Source organism: Motacilla alba, chromosome Z (assembly GCF_015832195.1).
Source record: "Motacilla alba alba isolate MOTALB_02 chromosome Z, Motacilla_alba_V1.0_pri, whole genome shotgun sequence".
Taxonomy (NCBI): Eukaryota; Metazoa; Chordata; class Aves; order Passeriformes; family Motacillidae; genus Motacilla; species Motacilla alba.
The window spans coordinates 12,554,557-12,567,126 of record NC_052046.1 but is presented as its reverse complement, the minus strand read 5'-3'; the positions used below and the strand labels follow the sequence as shown (position 1 = coordinate 12,567,126).

General features: G+C 39.7%; 1 protein-coding gene across 1 annotated transcript in view; it reads left to right on the top strand.

The window, feature by feature from the left end:
• Positions 1–6,479: 6,479 nt before the first annotated feature.
• Positions 6,480–12,570, top strand: part of LOC119695941 (leukemia inhibitory factor receptor-like) — an 80,347-nt gene continuing 74,256 nt past the window's right edge. The window contains exon 1 of the mRNA XM_038125263.1: positions 6,480–6,748. The gene's annotated coding sequence lies outside the window, so the exon portion shown is untranslated. The remainder of the gene's footprint in view (positions 6,749–12,570) is intronic.

The window sequence follows — 12,570 nt, the reverse complement described above, 5'->3', positions numbered from 1 at the left end:
ACATACACTTGGTGTTGCAGTAGGATTTTTGAAAGGTGTGGTGACTGTTTTTAACTCCAGATGAGTTTTAATCATTAGTGCAGCACATATGCCTTGAGAACAAAATATAACGTATGACATATTTTTCATCCAGATTCTACAAAATGTGTTAAGATGTGTGTTAAGATCCTTTCAACTGTACTTTTAAACAAACACATTCTGGCCTGTCAGCTTGGTGATACTAACTTCAGCTGAATACCTGCTCAGTTCTTTCTGACACAGCTATCTCTTCACTCTCAGCTGACTTAATTCAATAAGTCATTAGCTGGTGCATTTGTGGGACAAGACTGTGAGCAGCGGTGAGAGAATTCACTGACAGCTTACTGTTGGTAGCTTACAGGCACTGGCTCTAGCTACAATCTTATATAATTCATTAGTACAGAAAATGGGAACCAAAGGTGCTGAAGTTCACTATTACAGAGCATTTCTCAACAGCACAGAAATCTTAGGTTAGTTTTCATATGTTTATAAGTCAGAATCATTTCACAACTCTTCCCTTTGGATGATTTGTTTAATGAGAAAACCTCCTCATGAGATTATTTCGATTTAGGATTGGTTTTGGTTTGGTTAGGTTTTTTTAACTATGGATGTTCTATAAAGTTTAGCTGTTGCTCATTTTTAGCCACACTAAGTTGTTGCAAATTGCAACATCTTGCATCCCTTCTCAACTCTAATAACTGTACTATTAGGTAATATAAATAACAAGTATTTCAAAGAATGTGTTATCTATATCAACCTCGTGAACTTGAAAAATCTGATCTTTAATATCTCTGTCCATTAGTTCTGATTTGTAAAAACTATGAGATCTAATTGCCTTCTGTTTGTTTTTTTTTTGTTTTTTTTTGATTAAAGAACTCAAACATGGATAGGACTGTAGTAATTACTTTAGTAAAATCTGGTGTTTTGCAGATGACTGACTGATGTATGGACCTCTGTCATTTGGACACCATGAGGAATTTACTTTGATTCATACAGTTAAGGAGAAGGATAATTTTTTCCTTGCAGTTGAGCTATTCCTTATTTTTTAGAAAACACATCAATGTAAAGACCTTATGTGTGAAATTTGTTTTACATCATTCCAGCTTTAATGTTCAGTGTTGGCATAGGTTCACTCTCCAGTTAGAGAAACAGGCATTGAAGGCTGACATTTCTGAGAATTATGGGCTCTCTTATCTCAAGAGCCATCTGGCTCTCCCCACTGACTCTAGAGGGGACCTAGACAATTAATTTGGGACAGTTTGTCATAAGCAATACTGTTAAGAGGCACCCCAAGTCCTAGTGTGGGGATGTGCCATCAGCACTCTAATTACTATTACTTACATGTAATATTTTAAGTTTTCCTGAGAATAGCTTCCCACAGCAAACACTTGCCCAGACCCTTGATATGTTGAATTGTGACTTAGGTAAATGAGAACACTCCTTTTTTTGGTACATCCTAAGACAATGACCCTGCGGAGTTTCTGATCTCTTTCACAAACTTAAGTCAACTTCTTCTAATCTCCTTTAATAATCCTGTTTTTCTAGGTTGTGTATCATCTGTGCTGACAGAGAAACAACCAGAAAATAATCCTGCAAAAAGACCCTTAGATCTTGTTTCAACTTGGTCCTTTTCCTGGGTTATTAGCATTTTCTTCATTCCTTCCAATTCCTAACAAAAATTTTCATAGCCTATTCTTTAAATCCTCCAAAGATGGAGATTTCAGTTTGAATTCTGTCACCTAGCCATGCTATATCTTCACTGTTCTCAGTTTCTGTGCTTGTGATGATTCCCCAGATATTAGAAAGTTCTTTTTTTCCCTGCCCCGCAACCAAAGAAGAAGCCGAGACTCATCAGTTCTGCTTCTCAAGGTTGTTTATTTTTTTTATTTATAACATTCTTTCTCTGACCTGCTGAGATCTGTTCAGCAGGTTGAGTTGAGGCACAGTGACTGCCCTTGGGGTGGTGTTAGTTTTAATACTAAAAACTACGTGTACTTTATTTACAATAATTTTCCAGTACCTATCACTTATGTTAGATAGTTTGTCTCTACTCTAAACCAATCATAAAGTGTCACTATCACAGCAGAAGATGGGGGACAAGAAAAAGGAGAAGAAGGACAGGACACACCCAGGTTCCTCCATCTTTCCTCTTGAACCTCCATTCTATAACCCCAAAATTCTATTTTTTTCACCCTGTAACAAATTAACTGTCATTCTACTCAAGTCCTTGTGGCTTGTAAATCTTCACACAAAGTAGGTAATTTTTTCCATGGGCTAAAATCAAAGGCACAGGTGTTTTTGACTCTGTGCCAAGGTCTCTGAGCCCCTCGCCAGGGTCTTGAGTCCCCCAGGGCAGCCAGAGGAATGTACTGGGTCTCAACACACTGTTCTTCTTAGAAGAAAGTTTCCCTCAAGATTTAAGCTTCCTTATTGTGACTGCACTTTAGAATCCATTGTTACTGCCTTTGTAGTCTTCCAGTCCTGGGAGATGGAACAGTACTGGTTTACTCCATATACAGGACAAACCTCACTTTTCCCCATTTCCCTTGTTTCACAGAAATGCAAAAAGTCATGAGTATTTTCTCTTTTTAGTATTGTTGTTTGGAGTTTTTAATCTCTATGCAGAGTACATGTGTTACCTGACAATAAATAAGTTACCTGTCAGTCTATGCACCACTAACACAATTCCTTCTTAGTCTTACACTGTGGAGAATCTGGGGTATACATTGGTGAAATGGTTCTCCTAACTTTGAGATGAACAAATAGTTCTTATAAGGAAAGGCATACTGGAAAAGTAGCCACCAGACTAAATAACTATAGAAATTAAAGTCAGGGCTGTGGAAAAAAACATTGTGCTTGTGGGTTCAAGTCTGATTTCTCCAGAAAAGACTGGCAGACTGTAGCAGCTGACAGGCTATTGTTCTTTACAGATACAGAATCTGCTGAGACAGGAAGGTGTGGAGATGGATAGCTACGTTTTAACTTGCATGCAAAGCACTGCCAGGACAAACAGGCTCTCTGGATCATTTCCTAACAAGAAATCAGGATATTGTTTTACTTCAGGGATGTACTAACAAGAGAAAGCTGCTGAACTAATCATCTCTATGTCATGCACAATGACACAAATTTCCAGAGTTGAAACAATCTAGTAAAAATTATGGTCCTGTTCAACAGAAAAAATGCTTGACTACAGGCAGCTCAGGTGCACTCACACTATTTGGCTTCACATTCTGCAGCTGTGTGGGGTATAAATGGAAATGAAATGTTTTAAAGGGGTTTAGGTCAGTATTCCTTCTACTGTGTTCCTTCTGAGTGGTGTAGCAGCTACAGCTGGATATAGAAGAATACAGTAGTCCTCAAGTCCAAAATTTATCTTGTGAAAAAAGATCTTATTATGGTTATAAATCTGCAAGTTCTCCCACTCCTTTAACCTTCAGCCTCCATATATACTGGCATAGGACAGGGTTTTCCAGAACAATGCCATACACCCTGTGCCTGTGTCATACAAACACATAAACAAAAGAGATAATACTCGGTGTAACTGGAAGCATCTTGAAACGAAGTCTGTATTAATAAACATGGAATCTTTCTGACAATTCCAAAGGAAGACCCTGCATTCTTGAACTCTTGATTGAGTTTAACTCTGAATGAGAGCCTGAAATGAGACAGCTGATAGTAAACACTACTGTGAAACACTGAGTTGTTTATTTGGAGACTCAAACCAGACATGCTAGAAAGAACATAGGACCAAGTATTACTAAGTTTTATACACACAAAACCTGCTCTCAAATTCTTTGAAGTTTAGAAAGAAAACAATTTTTTACAGCTTTTTTTTTGCTATTATTCTGAGTCCTCATTCTCTTCTCTGTCCCTGCTTCAGTGTTACTTATGGTGCTCCTGTCACAGAGAGTCTGTGTTTCATTATCAAGGTCATGGCTGGATACCATCACAAACCCCTTCTTTAGAGCATGCAGGGAAAAACAGACCATGCAGTAGCTGACCAGACATCTCTGTTTCTGAAACAGTTTTTGACTGAAGCTTGCATCCAAATATTCACTGGTTGGAGAGGATTCTTGTGTGGCAGATGGCTGATTGACCATGAACATCAGATAGCTCAATCCACCAAGAACAGTAGTATGGTTAAAAGGGCATGGAGAAAAAATGTTTTCTTTTGCCACTGAAAATGAATTTTCTTCCAATAATGTCAGTATGAGAGTGAATGAAGGCTGAGCAGGAGGCAGGAATGAGCCAAGCTGAACTGCAAAAATAGTTAAGGAAAAATCAAGTCACATTTTTATTACTTTAAAATTACACTTTACTTTCCTTATATAAATAAACTCACAAAACAAATATTTAAAATATTATATGTGGTTTATATTAAAAAATCATATTTTCAGATGATGAATTTAGGAGAAACTGACTCCTCATACCTGCAGGATCAGTAGTTACAGACTGAATTACTCAGTTAATCCTCCGGACTGTGGCTACTGAGACAGGACTTTGTCGGTCCCCATGGTGTACCCACAGGCCTTAACTGCATTGGCTAGCCCCACCTGGGACCTCCACATACACTCTGCCCCTGCAGCTAGGTGCCACTTTTAAGCTCATGTCAGGGATTTAGTTCCTGCTGAAATTATGTTGTGGGAATACTGATCTCTAGCTCAACCACAGCCCAGGCTAGCAGTGGATCCCATTGATGATCCCTGTCTGCAGAATGACTCCCTTACTTGTTCTCAGACCTGTCTCATTACTCTGGACCTGCTCCATTATTGTTGAGCTGTGTCTTCCCCTGGAATGCCCTCATCAAATCTTATCCTGGTCCTGATCTGTGGATTTACTTCATGCCTTACCATCAGACCTCACATACGACCATGAACTCACCTGATAATCTGGATTCTTTGCTGACTCTGGCTGCCATCTCTGAGCCCAGGCTGCTCATCTTCCTCGGCCAGGGTGGGGTTTGGGCTTTGCCCTGCTAGTCTTCTATTGTGCTCAACTCCTGGCCCCTCTTCCCTTAAAGAACAGCCAGTCCTCACTGTACCCTGAAAGGTCTATCCAAAGCACTGTTACCACTGTTTTTCCAAATGACTCTGTTCCAATTACAGAAGAACTCAAGCTATCGATGCTACATTTCAAAGACATTATTTCAATCTCATTTCTGCAGAAAACACTGCATAGACTTTATTACAGAATATTTTCATGACTGGTAATGAACAAAAGTGCTCCAATATAGAATAATTCTGAATTCCTATTAGCTCATATGGGACTAAAAGCAGTGCATCCTAACTCTTGGGTTGAATATGCTGCTATTTTGCACAGATTAATATACTTCCTTTTATTTTTTGCCCTCCAAATATATAACTCTATTTGTGGCAGTAATGCAGCACCATTCTTTTAGTCAGAGTCCTAGACCTGACTAGTCCTAGACCTAGACTTATTATTTCCTACATCTATGCTAGTAGGATGGCCCAAGTTGCTTAAATCAGAAGGAGAAAATTAAACTGACAACTGTCTGCTGGGATGTAGTGGAGCAAATAAATGTCTGTACTTGAAAAAGAAATTGTGCTACAGATAGATGACAACATAGCCAATCTCTTTGAACAGGGAGAATAAAACTGTCTGTTCCCTGAAATAGTGTCTGTCTATATTGGAAACACTCAAGTATGACTCTGAAAGCTGTGGCTTCAGCAAGCAAAAAGTGATCACAAAATAAATAAAGAAATGAAAATACACAGATTCCCACACACTGAAGCAGAACAGGGAAAATAGAAAGGATAAACACAGAGTTCAGTTTATTTACTTGGTTGCGAATGAAAGTCAGTGTCATAGCTAAGAACAACAAGGGCCTTGGATTGTTTTTCAAATAGGTGAGGGAGTCCTTTGGTTAGAACCAGAAGAGAAGCAGTTTGAGTCAAAGTGCCTCAAGTAATAAGCCAGACTTTCAGAGTGCCCAAGTCTCACTTCATTTTGAAGCCTTAATTAAGTTTCATTTTAGGGTCATTACTGGAGACTTCTATTTTTAAGTACACAGGACTAGGAGTTATCCAAAGACATTCAGGTCAATAGCAGCTCCATGGACTTCAGCAAGCTTGAGATCAGGTCCTTAATGGGAGTATTTAGCTGCTATGTACATCTAGAGAATAAATATGTAATATGTGTGTAACGCATATATTCCTACAAAATAAAGCCATCTATTACATACAGCTTTTCCTTCCTACCTAGCATTAATAAAGAGGGTTAAGCATGCAATTTTTCTTTTTTTTTTTTTCTCCTAAGGCAACCCATTTCAGATATGAACAATCACGTTTTTGCAAGTTAAAGATTACACAGTGAGTTATTAACTTTAAACACCCTTCATTCCTGAAAGCTATGTGGTAGAGACATTTTAGGTTGGGGCAATTCCTCTTACATAAGAGAGTTTTTCTGCCAAGTTATTACCTCAGACACTTTTTGTGTTGTAGGTGAATATTTATATAGAGATTTCTCCTCCTCACACAAGGGCTACTAGAGAGCCTGGATATCCAGAATATGGCAAAAACAGAAATGAGCAGTCTTGGGCTTGAAAAGAACTGAAGAAAAACATCTTCAAAAAGAATAGACAAAATGAAACCAAAGGCTGACTTGTAATCCTGTCTTCTGTGAAGTTTTCCTCCCTCCTACTGCTTCCAGCATAAGCAGAGCTCTCTTGACACCTTGCAGAAACTGAGGAGCACCTGGCTGGCTCTCAAGGGTAAGTCTCAACTTGTCTATGAGTTCACTAGAAAACACTAGCATGTTGTTCTTCTTCCACCTGATATTTATTTTCGGTTTGCCTACAAAGGTTCTGGTCAGTGCAGTTTCTGCTTCTCAGAAATTATACCAAATGAATGCTGATATGCTTGGCTTGCAACTTAAAGTGCCAAGTTAAGCAGCTGTCCTGAAGGTCTTGGGCTCCCTTGGGTGTCTGAGGTTTCTGAGTCCTTACAAAAAGAATAGAGAAGATGACAAAAATACATCCTCCTTTATTTTTTTCTTTTCACGGGTTTGTTGGTCTGGGGACAGCATGTACTAGTTAACAAGTTCTGCCCTTTGCTATTGTTATCCTAAATTGGTACTCTTTGGGCAACTAGACAGCTCTGTTGTTAGGTTCCCTTTTAATGTGTATTTCGATTAGGGCCAGCCTAAAAAGACTACTGTGGGTGTCTGGCTGGAGCCATACAATAGGGTTCAGATCTGCTCAGTCAAATTCACTTTTTTCCCTCTGTCAGAAAAAAATATTAGCATGTTTAGCAGGGACGAATGTGAGGGGTTTCTCACTAAACTGTAGTCGGACTTTTAAGGAGTGTTGTCTATGAATGAACGGGAGGAAGGCTGAAAAATCTTGCAGAAGAAAACTGCTTTGGCCCTGAAAAAGAGGTGTGAGCAAAGAAACTTTCAGACATTGCCTTGCTTCTCACTCCCACTGGAGTCACTGAAGATGCCTGTAATTGATTTCAAAGGGAGAAAACCATGCCAGCATTTGTACAGAAGTATTTTTTGTATACTTCAATACATGCAACCAAAGTTCTGGCCCTTCTGTAGCTTATGTAATGGAATAATCTCCAAGGAAAGGGAAAATTGGCTGCTATATAGACGTGGAAACATTCATTAATCATTGGATCAGCACTCTAAACATTTCCTGTTTATATCCAGAGTGACACTTCTTTAAATTATATTGCCAGCTTCAATTTGGCATCGATATCTTATTTTGTGAAAACAAGCTGTTATCAAATTTAAGAAAAATAGAACAGTTTCCATGAAGTAAATTATTCTGCATGATCTTTGGTTCAGATCATGTTTCAGAAAACAAACTTTCTTCAAAAGTTTTGATCTAGTCACGTCAGACTGAAAAACTGAAGGGAAACTGGTTGGAAAAAAAAAAAAAGTTTTGAAATTGTCCTGTATTGTCCAATTCAGAGGAAAAAATGAATTATTAAAGGGATGTGCAACTCTCTGGCTCAGGTCACAGTAAATGAGCCTGTGGTGGATATCTTTCTAAAAAGAAACTATAGTTGTACTGCTCACACACAAAAACATTCATTCTGATTATTGCTGTTTGTCCCTCCTGCTGTCTCAGAATTTCCATGATCAACAGTTCTCTCTGTCTCTCCCAATCCCAGCCCCCTAGGCCTAAACCTATCTTCTTTTTCTCATCAGGAGCAAATAACTCACAGATTTTAACATATTTCAGACTGCTGCATGAATGTTTAAACAGATTTTGCAGGGAGAGAGAGAGCAGAAGGAATGGAGGGAAGGAAAAGCACCTGAAAGCTAAAAAAGCTAAACCCTCTAATATTCCATTTCTATCAATTGTCTTCAGCATGACAATGCTGGGTTTTTCATGATAAATGTAGACTAGCAATTTCCTATGATAGGAAAAAAAAATTTTGGTACTGAGTTTAACTGGTGCAGAGTAGCTGTGTCTATGCAGTTAAGCAATTTTGCCCTCCAATATGGGTTGACTGTATCCAGACCACTAGCTATGACTGATTCCTGGAAGCATACCTGGGAATTGTCTGGGAGACCCCCAACTGGATTCAACCGAAGCCATGCCCCACTGTCCAACTGCTTGAACAGTTCAACAGTGAAGGCAGCTCATCAAGAATCACACAAGTTTCCTGGATCTGTTTACTGATGTGAAGACAACCTACTTGTTTCCTTGACTGCAACCACTAAGGACACTATACCAAAAGAGAAAGTGCAGTAAAAGTTTAAGTTATAGAATATTCTGGGTTCCAGGGTCTCTGTGTTGTAATCATGAAGTTTCATTTTGACAGTCTGATGTATCTCTCCTCTCCCCTACACACCTTGCCAGGGAAGATCCTATATGATAGTGGCAGTACTGGCAAGCTCTCTAATCCCTAGGGTTGATAAGTGAAGAAGAAAAAGAGTTTACGAGAGAATATAGTGAAGAATGTATCCAGCCTCCCAGTTTTTCCCTTGCCTGTGTGTCTTAGCCATCACATAGCACGAAAACACCATGCCCAAATATCAAAATCCCATATCTCTCACCCCTTGGAAACAGGTAGATGAGTAATTTACCTAAGGCATGGTTGGCTAAAATATAGTAAATACCAGAACACTGTGTCTGTTCCTACTTCTTATCTGTTCTGCTGTTTCAGCACATAAAATAAACAGGCTTTAGTGGCAAATAATGAAAGTGTGAGTCTCTTGTCATATTTTCTGTGAAGTAATGGTGAATCTCAGAGTTTGGCTTGCAAGATAGAAGAGTCTTTAGTAATCCCAGCAGAAAATCATTGATGCCCCAGTGTCTTGGCATTTTTAAATCAATTTATAAACGTTTCAATAAGGAAGGATGTATATAAGGAAGGAAATTCTTCCCAGTGTAGGAGAAACAGTTTTAAATTCAATGGGTTGTATCAAAAGAGGCAACAGAATAATTTAATCTAGTAATAATTTGTGAAATTCAGGTCGCAGGATATGGTCAGCAGAAGAACTGTAAAACTTTGGCTTTTTGTTTGAGCTGTCCTGACATACATTACCCACAACAAAGCATTTGGCCTTTGCTTCTACAACACTGGCTTGTTCTGTGGCAGAGCCAGGAATGTAGGAATGTGGCACCCAGCCAAGCTGGTGGGGAGAGGAGAATGCCCTCGACCTGGAGGATTCCAGCTCTTTCCATGTCTGCATCTTTTATCCAGCACATTATAACACTTGAAGAGGGTGCTTTTCCATGCTGGCTGCAGCTGCTTCTCCCTCCTGCATCTGCCATTCTCACACTCCCAGCCCGGGTGGTCGTGCTGGGTTTGTGCACTGTGGGCTAGCCAGGATGTGGCTATTGAAAAGGAAAACGTGGGGAAGGCCAGAGCTTGGCTATATGTGCATAACAGCAAGTCAGTCAGTGTTCACAGGGTGAGAATACCGCAGTGTTTGAGCTAAGGGAAGCTCTTTGTTTGCTTTTCCTTGCACTAGTGACTGGGTTACTTCAGCCTAATAGAAGGCTCTTTATTTTATTTTATGCTCTGTGAACCTGACCCATCACAAATCAATTACAAAAAAGCTTGTAAGTTCTTTCATCCTGCTCCTCCCAGGAAGGGCAGCTGAGAATTATTCATAATGAATAAATCTGATAGTTCCCAGAAGACTGTACTTAGTGGGCTTGTAGTTCTTCCTTCTGCTTCAAACATTCACTGAAAGAGAGAGTTGAGTTTCAGGTGAGGTAGTGGTAGTAGAAGAAAAGATGTTTTACCCTTCATTTTTAGCAGGGAGCAATTTCTGACTGTTCCTCTGATGTACTCTGTAACTTTGAAAAGCATCATCACCCAGGGTCCTCCCAGAAGATAAAGTCAGTAATAACTGCAGAGCAGTAGGGCTCTGGACTCTTGCTTGACACTTCACAGTTCTCCCTGACTTCTGAATGTACCAATTTCTGGGAAGTTTAGGGTTAAATAAGTGAGTAGTTTACTCTGTTGTAAAGGCTATTAAGGAACTATTGTGAATTCATCCTGTGGCTGTGGGTCCAGATGTTAAAAGTAACTGAGGCCCACCTCTAATTCTAAACTCAGTGGTAGTCTACAGAGGAATTAAATTTATCAGCAAGAATTTAAATTACATCTTTTTCCAAAGCCTGTTTATATTTTTTTCTTTAATCATACTTTCATTGGGCCAGCAAATAATGACATTGTAATAACATCATGCCAGATAAGCCACTTCAAAACCAGGAAGAAATAAAAATTACAAACACTGAACTGGCAGAGAAGACGACCACTAGCGATTGCCCAAACGGTGCCACAGTGTCTGCAGACATTACAGGGAGACAATGGGACACTGTAGAAGGGATAAGAACCAGTTCTGGAGGCAGGGTGTTTGTTCAGGACTTGGAGAACCACAGCCTCTGGGATTTTTATTACATGTGCCATATTTAAAGCCATGTTAAAAGAGTATGTAGGTATCTAAAGTCAGGTTGAACCTCTGGTATTTTAGATGGGAGTGGAGATGTAAATGCTTTTGAGACCTTGCAAGTCACTATTCGCTGCTTTAAATACTTTAAGAGTTTGGCTTTTTGAGACTGAGGGGTGACACAATCAAAGTTAAGGGTTGCATAAGTACAGAGAAGCCTCCATTCCCATTTATACTGATGGGAGTATGGAGATCCTGTCCTCTGCCTCAGTGTTGCTCTGACCCATCATTTAAAATTCCTAGACCCAAAGGTAAGCTCTGACCCACACGAAATTGCTGCAATGAGTTTTCTTTCCACCTTGCAATGGTGTTGTGATGCATAATTTGAGTTTACAAATTACTCTGGCAGGAAAGCATTCTGACAAGCAATGTCACAGTATATTGTGTACTTGTGTTTAGGCCAAACACATAGAAAAGAAACAGGAAGGAGGTCAAAATTTTATTTAATCCCTTGTATTTCTGAATCCATGTAGGAAGAAGCTAGGTGCGTCCAGAAATCTCCGCATGCTGGAGAACCTGAGAATAGTTTTCACTTCTGCTTATGAAACTGTACTGGAAGTTTTTCTCATGCCACTCACTCTTGCAGGTCCAACACACTTAGTGCCTCCAGGCTGAGAGAGGAGCCACAGTGAAGTTCAGGATGAATAATGCAGATTGAAGAGATACCTCTAGGTATCAAGGATGGCTCAGTCCAAGAACCTCCATCTGTTTAGATGACTGAAATGAGTGGATTAACTCCCAAGGCATAGGAAAGGGAAGTTAATTCACTATCAACTACTAGTGCATAGTGAAGGAGATATGAGCATTTATGCAGGGAGAATACACAGCAAACAGTACCCACAGCAAACAACCTCTGACTCACCACATGGTTATTAGCTAACTTCTTTAACTTAAAATTTCCTCTTAGTTAAGGGGAGAGCACTGGACATTTGGAGTTCGTACATCCTTACATCATTTAACAGAGCTAACAAAGAGGAGTGCTTAAACTACCTATTACAGCATGGGCATCCAAGGACTGTCTGCCTTTTATGCTAATTCAAATACTTGTTGCTGCTTTGATTTTGTGCTTAGCCAGTCCCAGTAACTGAATGCAAGGAGAGAGCTGTTGCTGGCAGTTAAGAGCTGCTATTTGTGAGCAGGTGTGAAGTTGGAGGACTTGGACAAGAGAAGGAAGCCTGATCTGTTGCCTTTCTTCTCAGCTTTGAAGAACCCACACATTTTGTAACATATTTCGTGGTCACTTTATGAAGAGAAGTGGCAGCAAATCAGAGGGGAAAGGGCTTATACTTGGGAACTAACACATCCATACCTGTATGTTATCTTGGAATCAATTGTGTTTGTATGTGTGTAGGCATGTGCGTGTGTGTGCCTGTGCACACACACACAAGAGTGTGACATGTCTCTGCCAGGAAAGGCAGGGAGGAATTCACAGCTGTCAATAACACTGATGTCCACAACTGAGCTAGTGACTGCACACTTCCTTACAATCAGTGGTGAGAAACAGGCACTTAGCAGAGCACAATTCATCTTATCATCTGAAATTAATCACCTTTTTAAAAGGCTGTTTCTCGCCATTATCTGTAAATGAACAGAGATCCTTGTTGCAGAGGTGTA